Raw genomic sequence first — 20,795 nt, 5'->3', positions numbered from 1 at the left:
ACAGAAAACAGCATTCAAAGGTGGGTTTTACTTTTGCAGCTCTTCCTATTATAGGTATTTGGGAAGCTGGAAGGAGAAGGAAGCAGTGGAGTGACAGAAGGGACAGACCAGTGAACAGTGGGGCAGAAACTAGGGGCTGCCCTGGTCTTTCTGCCTTGCTGCATAGGGTGGGGACCCTGTGATTCTAGGCGGGGGTGGGGTGCAGAAGGGAGAAGTGAGGCCCTTTTTCTTGCATCATGCCCCCCTTTTCCATGGATAAACTGCAGGGTGGGAAGAAGGGCATGTGTCTAGCGAGTGGGGCCTTGCCAGCATTAGTGCTAGCACTGATGGTGTTGAAGAGATCTCTGAAGGACTGTTTTCCATCAAGCTGTAAACCCCCTTGGCAAAAATCTCCTGCCACCAACATCACCTCCTAAGCCAATGGGGTTGCAGCCCCCCTGCCTTTAGTGAGCATGGTTGTGGTACATAAGGCACAGGGTCTCTCACTTCTGGCAGCCTAAAGCCACTTGTAATGTAGGAACCCAAGATGCTGCTTTGTCAGGCTCTTTTCCTCTCAAAGGGGCTGGCAGGCAAATGTGGTATTGACTTTTCTTTTTGATGTGAAAGAGCATGAACGCACAAGAAGGCGATCCCTATATTGAAGCATTCCTTTCAGTCTGGACAGATCTCTACTTGGGAAGGAGTAATAACCAAAAACTAACCAACATCCATTTTCCAAAATGTCTGGGGCAAACATTGACTGTTTAGCCCTACTCCCCCATGAAATACAGAAGGCAGAAGTTGCTGTCATCAAGGCCGAGTCCTGTCTTCACTAGCTGGAGTCCTTAAGGGAGACATTTATTTCCTGTTACTTCCCCATCTAAATACTTTTATGCAAAGGCCCTGAACTAAAATATTTTGCATGCTTTTTGAGACCTGCAGGAAACATTAAGCATACACAATGGGCCAACAATTAAACCAGCCAGTTCAAAATTGGTGGGGGATTGGCAGCTGCTTTTCTCAGACCCACTGTGAATAGAGTAGATTTGCTTATTTTGCTTTAAGTATTCCATTTCTAAATAATAATTAATATCAACTGTTGACCCTGTAGGGAGTGTGGGCAGCTTTGCCTTTGGATTTTGTAGCATTGTTGAATACTTGGCTACTTTAAATGGATTTTTAAAATGTCTTTTATTAAAAAAAAATGTTTTTGCAGCACTAATAGCTAGTTGTTGCCAGGGGAACAGTAATTAACCAGCCATTATCTACATGCCTTAGACTATGAAATGCCATTTGGCTATATGTATATAATTTTATTATAATCAGCAACATTTCAATATTGGAGTGCATTAGCTTGTATAATAATTATAGGCAAGGAAGGAAGATAATGTATGAGATAGTGAAAAATAACTAGAAATCAAGACTACTGGAGTTGGATACTCAAAATGGTCATGCTTATGAATAACTTTGCTCATACAAGTAGTCTATCAAAGGCAATGGGTAAAATCATGTATGTATATGGGTATTGAAGGGACTGGACCACTCTTGTGTATTCTCAGCACTGACCCCAGCACTGGCTTCTAATTCTGGTTGCCCAGTTTGGATCCAGGTCAATTTTTGACATTTTGGGGCTTAACCTTAATAGGTAATTAAACGCTCATAATACCAACAGCTTCCCAGTAAGGGCTTTTGTGGCCCTACAGTGTTAAGGTCTACAGAAGAAAAATACTCTCTCAGTTAGAAATACTAATAGGCATTAATTAACATTTTTAACATGCTTGCGATTTGCTGAATGAGTGGCAATATGGAAGCATATTTTATCCTAGAAAGCATATTTTATGCCAAAGCAGACACACTTGTAACACTTTTGAAGGAACTGACTTAGGATGTGTGGAAGTGGGGCTCTGTTTTAGGATTAGATTTTCCGTACAGTAGATCAGTGCATTTAAAAATGAGACACATTTGCAGTCCAGGCAAACTCATTTCTGAAATAAGTTTCACAGACCAAGTTTCCGAGACCAAGTAAGTTAGGCCAAGTAAGTTAGACAAAGTTTCTAAAGCCCAATGCAGAGGAAGATACAGGCTTCGGAGAAGAGGTTTTAAAACTATCTTATGAATTTTTCTGCGTACTGGGATTCCACAACAAAACCATTTTACATCCAAGGAATTTAAAAAGAAAATGCCTGGCTGTCCTTTTCCTTCCTACAGCAGCTGTTTTTATTCTGTATTTTAATGAGTGGGCTGAACCAAAAGCCTTTGGGGAAGGGCTTCCCTCTGGCACCCCTCCATCAAAGTTTTTGCTGGTGTGTCATGCTCTTTGCCCGTGTTAAATGAGTAAATGCCTATAGCTGGCAAGTTTAGAGGAAAGGCTACATCATGTTCTTGACTGGTTAAGTTCCTTGATACAAGCTCTTTTTTATTTTCCCTGGATTTCAGTCTAAGATGACTTTGACTATGTGAAGTAAGTATTCAAAACCTCGGAAGCTTTAATCCTCCACTGCCTTTAACAATTTTTTCCAGCTTAAAGAACTGTTAGAGGTTTGGCAGTGAACTGTATTTGAATTACTGCATTTCAGGTTTCCTGTTAAGTGTGCAGAAAAGGAAACAACTGTCTTTAGTCCTTATCCATCTTTATAAAATGCTTTGTGATTCTTATATGAAGGTGTCTATGTAAATGCAGAGTTGTGTTATTATGCAAAATATAGAATGGAGCATGACGATTCCTTTAGGTTGTAAAAAGTGAATGTGGTTTTATTCAGCATTACAAACTCTAATCCCAAACTTAATTATTTGGCTCTCCTTTCTCTCGCTTCCTCTCTGAGTGCTAAATTGATTTTTATCTTGGATGTATTGATTACTTATCATCTAATCAGTCCATCTTATTCACACTGGGAGTAACGGCTTTGTGGATTTTTACCCAGCTTCTCAGTACCCAGAAAATGTCTTATTCCTTTGTGCACTTAATAATATTAGAGAACCAAGAAAATGGTGAAAGTGGTGAGAGAGAGAGAGAGAGGTTTGGGGTTGTTTTTTTTTGCTGGTTTTGCTTCAACACCAGATTACATTCACTAAACTCAGCAAATAGCAGAATTCCCTCTAGAATACTGTGAAGCAGCCAGAATTGCTACAGTTACATTTTGCTGGAGGATTCATGTAGCAGGGTTTCTATTTTTTTTCCCTTTTTTTGTTTTTTTTCCCCTTACTTTTTTTTCTATGGTCTGCTGAAATACCTTCCTTTAGTTAGAACCACATTCCTGATTGATTCTGTTCTCAGAATGGAATGGCAGCTCTCTTGTTAATGAACCTCCCCAAATCAAAAATGCAAGAGGTGCCCTCTGTTTGAACATTCAAGTGCAAGTTAATCATTGGCAGCAGAAGGGCATGCAAGCTTCTGGTCTGAAACCTTGCTATTTATACCTTTTATAGATAACAGCATTAGGCTTTGAGAAATATTTGTGCAGTTGGGGAGACCAGATGAGTTCAGCTTGTTGCCTTTAAAAGTCAATGATTTTTAAAAAAATGTAAAAAATGATTGTGTTAGATTGACAGAAAATAAAGGCTGAAACGAGACTCTGCCTTCAGATATCCCTGGACTTTAGATCCGGTCCAGGACTTCATAGTTGTACCTTGTGTTATTGATGATGAAACCCAGAGTTGGTGACTTGGGCCTATCATTCATAGAGAAGTTAAATATTTAAAAAGAGGATTATGGCTAGATTCTTCTCTCTGATATGTTGATGCAGATCTTTATGTTGCTCTGGCAACATAAACAAGCTGGTAACGTGGTGAACCTAGCCAGATGACATTTTCTGTCATCTTGGGGTGGCAGAGAATTCATATGGCCAGAATGAAACTGCCCCTTTCCCAGGAATGTGAGAAAAAGGGGTATAGCACCAGTGCCCCTTCACACCTGCAATTACCAGCTGCTGGAATAGTTCCTGAGGCAGAGGCAGCCATGCATTATGCAGGTCAGGCTACTCTAAGTGATCAAGATTGCTGGCTTCTGTAAAAACAACTGACTGCTTTAACTTGATTAAGTTTTTTAATTGAGTGAATCATGGGCTGTTTTGTGTAGTGATAGCAAGGCCTAAATTAAGCTGGCCCAGGGCTGAGTAGCTGGAAAAATGGCAAGTTTTTCTGTTCAGGTGGATCTGGACTATAGCTAAAGATGCAATTCCAGATATTTCATGAATGACTTGGTTTTTTTTAAATACTTAATGGAAACATGAATACCTTTGCTTAATAGGCATTATAGGTATTTCTCAACCATGGAAAGCTAGAGCTCTGCTACTTATCTTTGAAAATAAATAGTCATGGAGCTTGCTGGCTCTAAGTGCAGAGCAGTCTCACTCATGAGAGCTTTGTTCAGCTTGTGTCTGAGAATACACTGAATTCTTGCCTTGTTTCCTTGTTTTCCAACCAGTGACATGAGATAATGAAGTTAGTGTGAGTTTGGGAGATCAGCAAGATCATCTGGGTGAGCAACAAAATCTAAATGATTTGGGAGAAAGTGGAATGGTAATGTCTGCCACTCTGCCTCAGCTCTCAACAGAATAAGCAGAGAGCTTGACAATGCAGGGTCCTGTTGACCCTTCCGTTTTCAGCTCGGGGCTCCTTGTAGCTTTTTGTCCACCTGAAGGACCCTCCATTCACCACTGTATATCCAACTGCTCATTTCATCCTTTCTGCAGGGATCTACTGGGCAGAAGATATTCACTAGCTCCTCTTCAGACTCTGGGCCTCTCTTGGCAGACTTCCTTTGAGTCTTTTCTAGCTCCTGCTCCTCTCCCCTCAACAGTTTCTGGTCATTTTCTACTCCTGGCCAGCCTGTTAGAGAGAACTTGATAGTATATTCCTGTATAGCATAGCCCTCCACAATCCCTTTCAGTACCTTCATAAGTGAGTGAGTAGGTTTCATCTAATACGAAACATCGCTTCTGTGCTGCTGTCACCTGTCCAACGGCATCTGAAGATCATCACCTGAGAGCCAGAAAACTAGGCATAGGTGGAATGGAGCACACCTTCCTCAAAAGGCCAGCTTAGTCTGTGACAGTGAAGAGCAGTCTTGCAGCTAACTTGCTGGACTAGTGCTTAGGATATCGGTATTAAGTTTTCAGCTCTGCCACAGAGATTCTGTGACGCTTAAGCCAAGTAACTTAATCATTCTGGATCTATAAAATGGAGGCAATAATGCTTCTTATGTCTGTTTTGTCTATTTAGATTGTAAATTGTTTCAGGGGAGGAACTGTTTCTGGCTGTTTATTATACAGCATTAAGCACAATGACACATGAACTTGATTTGAGCCAAAAGGAGCTACTGCAATATATGGAGGTAGTTATGTTGTTGTTTAGGGGTTGTAATTATTGTTCAGAGTATCAAATTTTACTTGGATAATTTTGCTGAAATTTCTGTTTAGAAAGCATAGATCATTAAGAAGACAAACTTTCTTCTATTTACTGCTACACAAAATTGGGATCTTAGGTTTTTTTTAAAGCTAAACAGCCATGGTAGAAAAAAGTTGAACTTTGCCTCTAGTGTGGTAAGTACAGATTTGTGTTGATTGATCACCACTGAACAGGCTAGAGTAACATTTAGCACACAAACAAAGTTTTAACTTAACTTTTTATAAATTATTTTTAGGCTCCATTAAAATCAACTGGCTCTATCTGGATTCACTAAAAACTCCCTAGAGCCTGAGCCTGGAATGCATAATTCAGGGTTGTCCTACAACACAACAAATCCCATACAACCCTGACGTGGTTGGCATCTGACTTCCAAGAATGTATGCATTCAGGGTTCCTAGGAATATTTCGTGACACAACAAAAAAAACCCAATGAACTTTGTGGACTTTCATGAAACCTAAGCAAGACCCAGAAACCTGTTTTTCTATTCTGTTTTCCTCTCAGCACCTTGACAGACACTGAGACACATGCCAGCCTCTATATTGACTTCATCTTTGCACTTCACTGTTAAAAATTCTTTGCATTTTTAGTTCTCATTCACTCCTGATCTTTCCTGTCTGATATAGGATAATTTCCCTGACAATCAAATCTGATGTCACAAAAAAGTTTATGTAGGTTAAAGAAATAAATCAGTCTGAGTAAATAAATTATGTCCTGATTAGAATGTCCGGCAGGTATTAGAATCTTATTTAGTAGAATCAGCAAATAAGCTCAACACCTCCCAAAAAACAAATGCCAAAACCACTGTATTGTAGGCATTTTCCACCACATATAAGAATATTACTTAATAGAATCAACTGCTTATTAACGTCCAATTCTGAAAACATACTTTTATACCGTATATACAAGGGTTTGGGTTTTTTGATGGCTGTTAGAAAAAAATGTCCACATGCACGCTTATTACCTGCCCAGCTAGGTTGCAATACAGTGCACATGTTGCAATGAGCACATGTGATCCTTGTGTCCACCTGGGCTTCTTACTTTGCTCTCTCTACTTTGCTGCCACTTATTAAAAGCACTCGTTATTAGAATCAAAAGTGCTCTGCATAATGTGATTCTAGTAAGTGATGGATGCTGTAGTAAGAAAGGAGGTAGAGTGAAATAGAACATCTATATGTATAACTGAACAAAGATGCTGTCCTTGATATGTCAGTGACTCTTGAAAGAGTATAGAAAGTCGGTGTTCTTCACACCATAAAAAAACAGTGCCTCATATTTTTGATGATAGACCATCTTCTGGACAAAATGTACAAGCTGTAAAAGAAGCCTGTTGTTTTCCATGATGTTTAGATGAAACAACATGGAGGTTTAGCTTGCTTTCTTGCTCCCCTCCTGTATTATGCCTCAACACAACAGTCTTATACTGGAGATCAGGAAAAGGGGCTGGGAAAAAGCGACAGGAATTAAAGTAATTGTTAATGCTGAAGCCACAGCTGGAGTGCTGCATCCAGTTCTGGTCTCCACACTTTAAAAAGGATGTGGAGAAGCTTGAGAGAGTCCAGAGGAAAGCCATGTGCATGATTAGATGTCAAGAGAACAGGCCTTATGAGGAGAGGCTGAGAGGTATGGGACTTGTCAGCCTGGATAAGCAAAGGTTCAGGGGTGATTTGGTGGCAGCCTGTAAGTATATAAGGGGTGTGCATCAGGAACTTGTAGAACGTCTGTTCACTAGAGCACCCCAAGGGAAGACAAGGCCTAATGCTCACAAACTGCTGGAAGACCATTTTAGACTGAACATAAGGAAAAACTTCTTTGCTGTCTGAGTCTCCAGAGTCTGGAATAGCCTCCCCCCAGAAGTGGTGCAAGCACCTACTCTGGATTCCTTTAAGAAATGCTTGGATGTTGATCTTGCTGGGGTGATCTGACCCCAGCTGACTTCCTGCACTTTGGGCAGGGGGCTAGACCCAATGATCTAGCAAGTTCCCTTCCCGCCCTAATGTCTATGAAATCTGTGAAATCTAACATTTGAAAGTGGGTGGAGTTGGGAATCTGTAAGTTGTGCTGGTCTTTATGTAGAAATTACTGCTCACAATTCTGCAAGATGTTGAAATCTGTCAGAATTGACAGGGCTCTGTCAATGGGTGCGGGGACCCACACAGATCAGATCTGCAAGGTGAAGGAGGGCCACAGTTTGGATATACATGGGTATAACTGGAATCAGGAGAACGGAGTGATGTTGTAGCCATGATGGTCCAGAAAATATGGAAGAAGCAAGGATTTTTTTGAGGTGTTATGTCTTTTAAATCTCTGCATGGTTAGGAGAGATTTTAGACAAGCTTCTGGGCACAAAATATGGAGACTAGGCGTGCACCAATAGAGATTTTTGTGGCTGAAACTGATAGTCGATTTTTAAGGAGGCGTATCAACCAATACTGATCTGATTTCCAATACACAGCCTGGCAGCTTGAAGAGCAGTGTCCAGCTGGTAAGTCTGTGGGGGAAGGGAAGAGGTGTGGAAGGAGGAGATCAAGGCTGAGCCACATGGTGAGGGAGGGAGTGGGGCTGGGGCTGGAGCAGGGGCCAGGGCAGGTGCTGCCCAGTTCGGGCGGGAGGGGTGCAGGGCGGAGCTGTGGCTTGTCCAGAGGGCAGAGGATGGGTGGCTTCTGCCACTGTGTGCACTCCTGGGGGCACGCACCCCCCATATCCTCCCAATCTGCACAGGGTGGGGTGGGCTGCTGCTGCAGGTTGGGGCTGGGGTGATGCTGGGTTCTTTCCAGCAGGGACTGGGCTGGGTTGTGCTCAGAGCTGGTAGGGGGCTATGGGAGATGGGGGGATGCAGCCACCCTAAAATTTGCCATAGCCCCCTCCAACCCCCACTTCCAACTCAGTCCCTGCTGGGAAGAGCCTGGTGCTGCCCTGGCCTCAGCCCACAGCAGCAGCCCGCCCCGCTCTGCACAGATCCAGTGGCACCCCCCCATGCCCTCCTTGGGTGGGTGCAGTGGCAAGAGCCACCCCCCCCCCCCCACCGCCCCCTGGATGAGCTGAGGCTCCATCCTGTGCCTCGCCCTGCTTCGGCTGGGCAGCGCCTGTCTCAGGCCCTGCCCTAGCACTAGCTCTGCTCCCTCCCTCACTGTGGGGCCCTTGATCTGCCCGCCCACACCCCTCCCTCCCCCCTTCCCATCCACCACAACAGACTTACCAGGTGGACACAGCTCTCCAAACTGCAGGGCTGTGCTCCTCACTGCCAACTTGCTGTGCTGCGGCTGTGACTGCGCAGGGCATTTATTGGTCACATTCGCCACACCAGGCAAAAAAAAGTTTGATTTCCGATATAGTCAATTTTCTTTATATTGGTGCCAATCTAATATTGGACCAATGTATCGGTGCACCTCCAATGGAGACACATCTTCTTATTATACAACAAAACCACCTTGTACCAGAAAAGCCTGATGAGGGCCATCCAACATTAGAAGAAAAAATGGACTTGACTATCACAAGAGCTACCTTGCAGCCAGCATAACAACATAGAGGAGACCATTAAGACGGTACCTGACCTGAGGAAGGGTAACTTTGTGCTTGAAAACTTGTCTAAAATCTCTCCCAACCAGGCAGTTGAGCCAGTCACACTCCAAAAAGTCGTTGCCTCACACATCAGAGGTAACTCCAGTTTGAGCTTGCTAAAGCTTGAATCTGGAGTAGTCAAGAATGCTATCTGATAGTTCGTGTTCATTTTGGTGTGTTGAAATATTTGTGTGTGAAATATAGTTGAAAAATTCTTGCATAGTTTGGTCATTATTATTTAGACTGGGATTTTCGAAGGACCTAAAGGAGGGAGAGGCCCAAATCCCATTGGTTATTTTCAGTGTGAGCTGAGTATCTAAAATTATAATCCCCATCACCATCACCCAGCTTTTAAATATTAACTCGGGAAAGCAAGCTGTATAATGCACAAAAGAACTTGGTATCCTTATTCCCATTTTACATGTGTGGAAACCAAATCGCAGAAAGGTGAAGTGACTTGCCCAAAGTCACTCAAATAGTTAGCAACAAATCTGGGAACAGAATCTAGGTCTCCTGGGTTCCCACCTAGTGTGTCCAGTAGGCTGCATTGGTCTATAGACTCATTTGAAAATCCTAGTCTCAGAGCTTTATCATTTAGAAAAAACATCACATTGAAGCTTATTAATTGTGCAGTGCTTCTGCTGCCAAGATAATTTGGGTGTATATGAAAGGGTTTTTAAACCAGTTCACACCAGCAAGTCTCTTTATACATATGGGATCCAGAACAGTTATCCACAGATTTACCAAATGAATGCTGAAAAAATACATGAGCCTGTTGATGATATTTGCATATTACATCTTGTTTAAATACTTAATAGCATAACCAAGAACAGGAAATTGACCCTGTTAAGTCCTACATATTTGTAATGGTGATGTAATGTCCTTGTTTAAGTTCCCACACAGTATTTTATATGTCCAGGAGTTTTTCTCCAAGTGTTATTTATTCGAAAATGTTTGCTTTTCATAGGGTAGAAGAAACTTGCCATAAATGTTCTCCCCACCTCAGCATGTGCTGTAAAGCAGTGCAGCTTTAAGTTGTGTCAGAGCTTCTCATGTGATTGGCTATTCCTAAAAATGGCAAAACATCAGTGCTCCACATACTCAGGCACTGAGGGTTTGTAAATAAGAAATCATCCAAAAATAACACCAGTTTTGGCAGGGGCAAGGTATTTGGGAGGAAGTTTGTCTGCAGATAAGCCACAAGGCTACCACTTTAAATGGCTTTTTAATAAGATCAAAAAGCTGCCCACATTTTTGGTGTGATAATTTTGTATTTTCATTGATTTTTTTTGATTCATTCTTTGGGATTTAAGTTTGTGGAGTCCTCCAGAAAATCAAAATTATCAGTTCATGTGTATTCATTGCAGCTTGTCTATAACATCTGCAGTAGCATGTGTGGGGCGGAGGGTGGGGGTGGGAATCAGTTTGCTACGGATCTGTTTAAAATGCTTTGCTTTTGTATTTGCCAAGTTCCTTTATTCTCGGTAGAATTTAATGACTCAGAACTCTTAAAATCTCTTCCATACATGGTTAAAGTAACCACTGATGGAGGGGAAGGGGCAATGTGTTTAAAGTTTCAAACAAACTTCAGTGGCTTCTTGAAAAGCCTCTCAGCTTGCTTATGCAAGTTGCTGTGCCTCTTGCTGTATATGTTTCTTTTATGTCACGCTTTAAATTTAATGAACATAAGTCAGTGGTTCATGTATATGGTGACCAATATATTATTCTCTACTGTGTTGATGGTAAGACAGAACAGATACTTAGACAGAAATTGACCTTTCCCAAAAGTCACATTATGCCCATCTTTCCAGCTTTCCCTTCTTCAGTTTTCTGTTTCCACTATCTTGCAGTTTCTTAGGCCCTTTTTTCATCTGTTACTTCCTTCACCTTGAAATATGTAGGTTAACTTCATTGACTTTATACCTGACTACAATCTGTTTACAGTTTCATCCATTTCTCTGCTTGCAACAGTATAGTATATACAGGACTCATTATTGACTGTTAGCATAAAAGGTAAACAGAAGTTTCTAAGCTCTTCCTGTATTATGGGTTTTTGCCTCTGCAAGTTTATTTTTAAAGAAACCTGTGGAGTAATTTAAAAATTCATGTGCAGTAGGCTGAACCCCGATGATAGCTTTGGGATGGTTGGGGAAGAAAATGAAATTGAGACAGATTCTTGAAATGAAATTGAGACAGAAGGTCAGGCAGGAACTTGTGAGTTCTAATGCTGCCTCTGCCACCTACCTGCTACATGGTCTTGGACCAATCCCTTAGCCAGGGTGACAGGATTTTCAAAAGCACTCTGTATTGGTCAAACTCTACTTCCATTCAGTTCAACTGAGGATTAATTCTTATGTATGTTAACTCCCCTTTACACTGCAATTTAAAAGAGCTAGTATAAAGGGACAATGAAAATGCTACTGAAGCCCTGGAAATCTTTTTTTTTTTTTTTTTTTTTCATTGGCTTCAACCAGCAGAATTAAACAAATGTCAAGCTCTTTGCAGAATCTCATCTTGTGTGTGTCTGTTTCGTGATCATTAAAATGAGGATAATAAAGCTTGCCTACCTCATGCAGCTGCAGAGAGGATTAATTAATGTTTGCCCTGCCCTTTGAAGATATCCAATGCTATGTAACTGCCAAAGCACATCATTAACTTGAACTAATTTATTAGCTGTTTGGTGAAGAATTAATAAGGTATTTTATATTCCTATGAGGAACTGTACCAAAGTCGCGTGATTTAGTTTTATTAAGCAAAAACAGGTATTGGAATTGGATATAGGAACCTGACATTTGGTAGGTACTGCTGAAGCACTAGATTGCATCATTCCGGGGGGGTATTATGTCTTGTGTTTAACCATGCCATAGATCACAAAACTATTAGTGGGAGACAGTTAAGTTTTGTCATAACGTTGCAACAATCTCCCAGTTGCTTGTGGCATTTCATAACAGATCCTTGTTAAAGTTTACAAGGATATATAAAGATCTTTCTCTAACTGCCACAAGCATTTTACAGGTTAAAACGGAGCATTTTATTTCAGAAACATGCTGCTTCACCCCCCCCCCTACTGTTGACAATCTAAAGCTTAAATTAATAGTTTGCAATGTAGCTTAGGGTAATGTCTCTCAATTTGTATTAAAGTGTTAGCCAGAGTAAATTTAAAAAATATTTTAAAGTGTTCTGTTATTTGATCTGAGTCAGTTGTCAGATAAATAGAGACCACTGTATTAAGTGTCAACCACAAACAAGCTGGCTAGCAAAGGCCTCGTTCTGCAAACCTCTATTTGTAGAAGTCATCCTTATTCATGCAAGCAGTTCCATTGATGTTAGTGAGATTGCTCATGGAAGGACTGTTCACTTGGGTACAAGGTTACAAGATCAGAAACAAAATACAGAATACAGCATGTGTGTGCTGGGGGGCGGCAGAGCCTGAGAGATAGTGATGGGTTGCCCTGAAGCACAGATGCTGTGTATCTCTTGCTTTTTCAATGAGTAAGTGATTACGGGGCAGAAGTGATGTTGATCTGAGATGTAGTCAAAGGAAATGTCTTATTTCATTTCCCACCCCAGCTTGGTCTATGAATGTGCAGAATCAATAAAGATACATAAATGTTTCATAGACTTACTCTATATTTCAATCTCTGTGACATATTCTATCTCTATTAACACCGGAAGAAGCAGGATCTATTAGAGCAGATTATTAAATACAGCTAACAACATTGACTGACTATTTCTGGAAAGCAAAATGATACATAATTAGAAAAGATGTAGTTTATCTATGTCTATCTGTGTGTGTGAATAAACTACTTCTGTAGTTTATCCACACAGGAGAGCAATAAAGCAGGTCGAGATGGAGATGCTTCACAAACTGCATACCCACAGAGCACTGTGGAGTTGCAGCTGTCCTACACAGAGGTATAGCATGGCAGCACCGTGCTCTGGAAACCCATGATGCATGGAGCAGCACTGGTTATGGCGGACCTGATGACTCTGGTGTAATCAGCTTGCCACTGTAGCAGTGGCTATTTTTGTGGTCCCCCACAAAGGTGGTGCCCAGGGCTGCTGTCCTGGTTATACCCCCTGCCCCTGTAATGCTACTGGCCCTGCAGATTGAAGGCAGTTGCCAATATACTCCACAGGAAGCAGGAGAGGACAAATTTAATCTGAAGAAGCTAGGATAAATCCCTGTATTTATGAAAAAGCTTGTGGGATTTTTAATGTCAGAACAGACAGGGATGACAACTTTCCAGAAGCTTATTTGAAGGCACATATGCAATAACTTTCATGAACATAATGTATCTGTCTTGGAGGGATGGAGGGCTGACACAGCCAGGGTGTGTTGGGAATGGTGGGTAATGGGTAATGTGAACTTAATATGTTGTAGTTACTCCAAGTGGAGATGAGTGGGGTACAAGCAACATCTAATTTTATAGATCATAGCCATGTTGACTCTGTGCATGTGCTCACATTGATAGTACCTAACCATGTATTTATTGGTACATGTGGTACGAAATCTGGACAACTGTTTCTTTAGCTTTATGCAAAGGACAGAGTATTTTTAGGACAGTTTATGGTGCAGAGCATTCTGGGAAGGCCAACTGCAGAGATGTGGGAATGAGAAGGAATGTCCAAACACAGTTAGGGTTCATGTCTAAGTGTAGTGATCTGGTTGTAGAAGGACAACCATTTGGAAACCAGGCTTCTTTCACATGTTTGGTTGTTAGTTTATAGATGTTTACCTCAGTCAATAACTGTGGTGGCCACAAACGTGTAGAGCCAAGAATATCATCAAAAACTCTGAGTAAGCATTATGAAGTAGACAGCCTCAGAGTTTGTGTTAGTTTGCAAGCCATGCTTTGGAAAATTTCTGTGGGAAAACCTAGACACTGGTAAACACTGCTGAGTTGCTTTATATTGATGGGATGAAGGCAGGAAATACATTGGGTCATAAAAAAATAACTTGCAGCTGACAGCAAATTCCAATTTTTTTTTAAATCCAAAAGCTGAGAGTTTTAGGCTATAAACTTTTCAGTTATGCAGTAAATTAAATGGTTATTTAGAATTGAGTAAAATGCTACCCTTTTGCATATGAGAATTTGTAAATTCAAAATTGACAGTTGTGGCATGCACATTTGTCATTTTGAATAAGGACAACATTTACCTTTTTATTTTGAGGGAAAGAATGCTGCTTTTGGAGGTGGGGGTATTCTGAAGGATTTTTTTTTTTAAGTCACAGAACTGTTACCTAACTCCATCTGTCCCTTTTGAGAATCCCAGCTATTGTTCTCTTCACCCCACTGAAATGATGGATAGACACTTGAGTCCATATCCTATTCCACTTATCAGGTACCTGCGTGTGTTCCTATTACACCCTGCTCAAGTCCCTGAAAAACCATTAACACAAAAGGTGAGTGTGCCCTCCTCCTGCTCACTGTTTTGTGACTTAGACTTAAAGCTAAGATGATGACATGTTGCAAAAGTGGATGTGTTTAACATTTTTCAGAGGGTTGAGCAGGATTGCAGTTAGGCATTGTACACTGGGGGAGGTTAGATCAAGTTAAAAATGGGTACCCAATCTAAGGTAAATTGGGATTAGGGTCTACAAAGGGGTTGGGGTGGGGGGAGGGGTCCAGGAGGGTTTTGCAGGATTGGAGGGCCAGAGGGGCTAGCGGGGTCTGCAGGGAGGCTTGGGGGGATAGGAGGACTCTTCCTTCCCTGATATCAGTAGCTATTTTTAGCCCCCTGACTCTCCCACCCCAAGATAAACCCCCCCCCGCCCCCCCCGTGATTTACGAGATAAACTACACACCCACAATTTACTTCCTTACTCCTAGCATCAGTGAATGCTAGTAAAACCAGCACTGGGAGCAGCTGCAGGATGGGGTTTTGGCAGGCTCAGTGGGGTCTGGCTGTCCGCGAGGGGGTGGTTGTCTGTCTAAGGGTGAGGCCAGGGGACTAAAAATAGCCTGGGGGGGGATGGATAGGAAAAAGGGAAGCCCTGGGGCTGGGGCCAGCGGGTAGGCTTTCCCAGCCATGGGGCTGTGCTGAGAACATTACAGAAGTTCAGTTATATTGGTGTCGCTGGATCCTATCTAAGTTAGGCTATATCCAAGGTACAGTTCACTTAGATCGGATCAGCCATTTTTAGACCAATTTAACCTTCCTGGACTTCTGTACAGTTCACACTTAGATAGACCTGACTAGGGATCTAAGTGTAAGGTCTGAACCTGAGCAAACTAAGTTAGATTGGGTGGCCATTTTTTAACACAATCTAACTTTCCTCTAAACTCACCAAATCTCTGTAAGTACCCTGTAGTTCACTTAGGTGTCCAACAGGTGAAGTAGGATGTGGCCTCTAATATGTTAAGAGTTGATCTGCAGTTCACTAGTTTTCATGCATAGAGTCCTGTTCATTTCCCCTGGCCTTGGAGCTGACCTTAACAATGCGAAGTGGCAATGCATAATGGTTTTTCCGAGTGAAACTTCTACTGGTAATTTAAACAGAATGTAATTAGTCAAGGTGGGGCTTAGAGCAGGACATTGAGTCTCATCTTTACAAGTAGAGTTACTTGATACAGAAAGTATTTTGGAACCAAGAGTTCTAGATTTTTGCATCTCTTGATCCAGAAAGGCTTTCTTATAACATGTCAGTAGAGTTCATTCCAAGATGGGGTTGAAGGACTGATGGGCAGAGTCTGCAATTGCCAGTATTGAGGAGAGCATTGGACTGTGAAAGGGCATTTATTTCCCTTTGTCTGCCCCTGCCTTAGGCTAATGTGGACTGAAAAGCTAGATTTGCCTTCATGCTATTTATGACTTGCAGTGTACTAGACTGTCTCAAATTTTTCAAAAGTTCCAAAGTGACTTGGGAGCCAAAGCTCCATTTTCAAGAGTTATTTAGGCAATAAGGAGCCTGTATTTTACTGGAGGTCACGTGGGCATTTCTGAAAATGTTAGCCTTTGTCTTTTCCTGCTGTTGCTAATGCAATTAACCTCTAGTGTATAAAAAGCTGTCTAATTACCATGGTATCTAGACGTGATCCATTCAGGGATAGATGACAGACTTGCCAACATGGTTTCAACTGACTTACGCTAGCCCTACCACCATGGACTAATACAGTAGAAATGAGCCAGTATAGCTGAAGTGCCAAATTTTGAGAGAGGGGAAAAAATGGGGTATCAATTACACTCTGTATTCCTTTGATAGGGTTTTTTCCTCTCTCTCTTTGCTAATAAAGCCATTAAAAAATAAGAATCCTCATAGTCTGAGACTACTGGGGTTGAGGAATCTGTAGTCTATATGCATATCATGTAGTAAGCAAGCTTTCAGTGTGCTAGAAGCAATGGGATGGGGAACCAAGGCCTGTTTGGAATTCTAGGTCCAAAAGATGCAGTCTGTGTCATATTGCTTCACTCGGTTTTTTGTATAACATATATATGAACAATACCAATGCATTTCAAAAGCCACCCCTTGAATTATTTCCATTGCGACATGTTTCCTAATGTAGGACCCCACACTCAACCATGGTTGTCGTATCTTGGCATGATTTTATTAATCCTGTCGTGATCAAATGGGGATCTATTAATCTCATCTCTGTGGTTTCCAAGTCTGTAGCAGATGCTAGCTACACCTATTTCTTTATTCCTCATGTCCATAACATGAACCCACAAGCATTCTCTTTGTTTAGCAAGAACTCCATTGTTGTTACTGTTGTTAATTTATTTAACATTTATATTACAATAATATCTATAGGTCACACTCAAATTGGGCTTGTTTTGCAAGGTGCTTAGAGTAAAAAAAAATCTTATGATCTTTCCTTTAAATCATATTTTGGGATTAACAGCTGCATTATTTTTTTCCCAGCTATTTCTGTCCTTATTCTACTGTCAGGTTGCTATTTCTCTTATTGTTGACTTTCTTTTTGTGTTTTAACACAACACTTAACCTCCCCCCACAAAACCCCCAAACAAACAAAAACAAACAGACAAAAAAGCGACTAACAAACCTGAGATCTCTGTTGCTGCTTTCCCTCAATAAATAGCTTTAGTTTGGCATGCTATTCATCGACCTTGGTTATGAGAAGGGATTATGGCCCCAGTTCAGCAAAGCACTCAGTTATGCATGTACTTAAATGCTTTGCTAAATAGAGATAGCCTTAAGCACAGACTGAAGTGCTTTGCTGAATCATTGTCCAACTCTCTGAGGTCCAGGTCTGGCAATTGTTTTATAGTCTTAACTTTAGATCCGTGAGTAGTCCTGTTGACTTCAATAGAACTACATCCACGTTGCAAGGGGAATGTGTGTTTGTGTGTACAGGATCAAGGCCCAACTTTTTCCAAAACGTCAGACTTGCCTCTAGAAGAAGTGGCAGTTAAGTGGATCTGAATCTTTCTTAATGAGCAGTGAGTACATACAGACCTAGCTACCTACCACACCATAACAGTTAGCATTTTGTGTTTATTTGCATGACAATGACTGTGATGCTGAGATGCCATGCGTAGTCTGTTGTTGGGTGCTAATGAAAGACGTTGAACTGGGATAGTCAAATATGTGACCTGTAGCCCTGGTACAACATGGTAAGTGCCAGCTTCCATATGCTTTTTCCTCTACCCAGCTACCTCCCCTGGGCTAGCAGAGCCATTTCCAGTCACGTTGTCTCTGTGGTGCAGTCCCTGATATCTTTGCTGATGTAGGGACCATTTTGATGGAATGAGGTTTTTGTACATACTTCTCAAGAATTTCTGCCCATAAGAAATGGGATGGAGATAACTTGACTTGTTTCACCTGGGAAGCCAAACATCTGTGACATGGTAATGACTTTTGGTCTCTCCTAAAGTAGATCCAAGCCAATGATGTTGTTGAGTAGTGATTTATATGCAGTTTTCCCCCCCAGAGTCATTCAGTAATTTTATCATATGGTATGTTAACATTCACAGAGTACATCTATAATGGGCATCTGACTTTCTCTGTAAAAGCATATTCATTCATTCATTCATTCCTAAAGTCCTGACTAGACAATAAACCCTGAACTGTATTGGATATGTAGAAAAACAGAGCCCAAAAAGAGTGAAACAAACAATAAAGAATTCCCCAGATCAATAAAGGAAGCAGTGTGGTTTAGTGGTTAGAGTAAATGACTATAACCTATGTTCAGTTATTGACTTTTTGCCTGTGAGTTGCCATGGGAACTTTGGATAAATCGTCTCATACCTTTAGCCCAAGTTCCTCCATTGATACAAGGGACAAGTTAGTCTTAAATAATTTTTAGATCCTGAAATAAAAATGCAGTTTTTTGTTTTGTTTTTTTAATCTTTCCCCATCACCCTCACACTTAGCTTTATAAAGAGCATTACAGGGCTTTGTTATTGCTAACAAGACTCATCCCATGATGCAGTTGGAGATTTGCTGTTTGTAACAGCATAGTTTCCATTTGCCTTGAAGGTCTATTTTTGATCTCACATTATTTAGGACTGGATTATATCACTTTATTTGTTTCTATAGATACTTTATTCAGAAACTGAATCCAGAAGCAGTGGCTTGGCAGTTAATCAGGTTGAATACTCAGGCTTTTACTGAGACTAAATAAGGCTTAAATATTTTTGTTCTGATGTTTACTCTTCACCTTAATGGGCTGGCATTACTGAAGCCTGACAGATGCAAGGCTACTTTTCTGAGTGTTGATCACCATCCCCGATAGTGGGTAAGTGGTATTAGCACTGTTTAAGATATAAGTGACTTGTCAATGCAAGAGAGAGACAGGGATTTTGACTTATTAACTGTTTGTGCTTGGGAAAGCTTATTTAAGATGTCAAGTAACTCTTATGGTGGACAGCATTATGATACTTACTGTAGTGTGGCACTGACATTTGGAACAGGCAGCTAGCCTGATAGGCAATGAGGCATTCAGTTTTCTCAACTATCCTCTGAACAGCAATTCAAACTGATTGCCAGCAGCCCTGCCACCTATCACTAACAATTCATAATCAGCTGTTACATCTCTCAGATTTTAGGCAATACTGAGCTGTTACAAGATGTTTCCATATACACTGTGTTTAGTAAATAGTATTGCTTCTTTGCCTTTTTGCTTTCTGCTTTGTAAAAAATGTTTGATGAAAACCATTTTGACCTCAGGTGAGGCCACCCAGGACCCTCAATGGAGAAGCACAGTATGGTGATGAGTGTAAAGCATTTCTCCTTTGCCTGGAAAGGATTTGGGGATGAGCAATGTCCTTACTGTCTGAGAAAGGGTCAGGACCATGGTAGGGGCATGGACTATGCCATGCCATGATGGGAGGCCCTCTGTGCACTGAGGAGCTTTGGCCCTCTGTGTTCCTGGTGGGACACTGTCTATCCTACCCTCTTTGGCTAAATGCTTAAGTCTCTATTTCCCCCTCCCCAAATATCACAGCTACAGTGGGGTTTATGCAGAGTGCTGTTTTGATTTATACCAGTTGAGTCAGTAAAATAGTATGACTTAGCATCTGTACAAGGGCATGGGGGAAGGATGGTCCTTGCCAAGTATGCAAACTGCTTGTCTGACTTATTTCAGCTCAAAGGTGGAATAAATCTTGCTCAGCCTGGCTCAGAAAGGACCCAGGAAGAGCAAAATACAGGACAATGAATGTGGACTGATAGAGACTTTGATGTGAATTCCAGATGAGATGCCTGCTGCTACCATCTTGGCACTGACCTGTGGTGACTATAGGTCAATCTTAGGACTGAGTCTTATGGGACAGAGCTGTGGGTAGCATGGCATAATGGTGCTTGCTGTGGGGAAGAGGACTGGTGTTTTAGGCCCTCTCCTCTCTGAAGGCCATCCAGTGTGTGGGTTGGTGCAGCTTCCCCGTGAAATCTTCCACTGTGGCCGGTGCAGGGAGTTCTATTGTTTGCTAAGAGTGTTGGTCTTTATATTTTAATCAGATTACCGATTGCACTGAAGGTGAATAGATACAATTACTTCTGTAACTGCACCTCTCCTCTGCATTTTTTGGGGAGCACCTTAAACACTGCAAACCTTGAGTTAACTAACTACAAAGAAATGCTTAGTCATACAGTTGACGCCTGTTAGTAAGAACATCTTGGCCCCATGGTGCTATTTTGCTCCTCAGTGGCTGTTGCTCTTAAAAAGAATGTTGTCTGAAAATATGGCTTAGAAAATATCCCCGGGAACTGTTGCTGCTAAGAGTTTGTTGCTCTTACCAGATTTTGCTGCAAACTAGTATCAACTGAATACAGCAGCTGACACATTCTGAAGAGTGTCCGTTTAATTATAAACATCAAGGCATGTCAACCTATGGCCCCAGGGGCTGGATCTGGCCTGCAGAACCATTGGAACCAGCCCACGGATGTGAGGTTTTGGCAGCATTTGGCAGCAGGGGGCTTCAGCTGCAGGAATTTTTCCCATGAGAATGAGCAGTGATGGCGGCCAGGTCCTAGTGCATGCCTACCTGCCTCTGACGCACGTGGGCCATTTCAGCCCCAGCTGGACAAGTTTGCCTATCCCTGATGCATGTATCTCTGTGACTCATGAGTTAAAATCTGGCCTTTTCTTTTTCTCCAGAGGAAATGCTCTAAATTTACTCCAGTGGAAAGCCTATCTCAGTGTTATTGAAGACTGTTATGAATGATGCAAATTGTAACCAGAATAAATAAGTGCAGTATGCATCTAAGGCTGCATTGTTGAATCAACTAAAACTGGATTTCTTTGCATTTTAGAATTGTCTTTTCTGCCAGGAAGGATTTGCCTGTGATTTCAGTTTGCTAATGCAAATCACTGACCGTCTTCTCATCAGTGCCCTTTCAGTACAATGTATGTCACTTGCTTTAGAATGCATAGCTAGACACAGGTGA

General features: G+C 41.6%; 1 long non-coding RNA gene across 1 annotated transcript in view; it reads right to left on the bottom strand.

Moving 5' to 3' along the window:
* Positions 1-17,550, bottom strand: part of LOC112551455 — an 18,492-nt gene extending 942 nt beyond the window's left edge. The window contains exons 1-2 of the long non-coding RNA XR_003095768.1: positions 16,951-17,550; positions 702-823 (exon numbers count right to left, since the gene is read on the bottom strand). This is a non-coding gene — a long non-coding RNA (uncharacterized LOC112551455). The remainder of the gene's footprint in view (positions 1-701; positions 824-16,950) is intronic.
* Between the last annotated feature and the right edge of the window lie 3,245 nt (positions 17,551-20,795).

This window comes from Alligator sinensis, unplaced genomic scaffold, assembly GCF_000455745.1.
Source record: "Alligator sinensis unplaced genomic scaffold, ASM45574v1 scaffold109_1, whole genome shotgun sequence".
NCBI classification, from domain to species: domain Eukaryota; kingdom Metazoa; phylum Chordata; order Crocodylia; family Alligatoridae; genus Alligator; species Alligator sinensis.
This window is presented reverse-complemented; position numbering and strand designations above follow the sequence as displayed.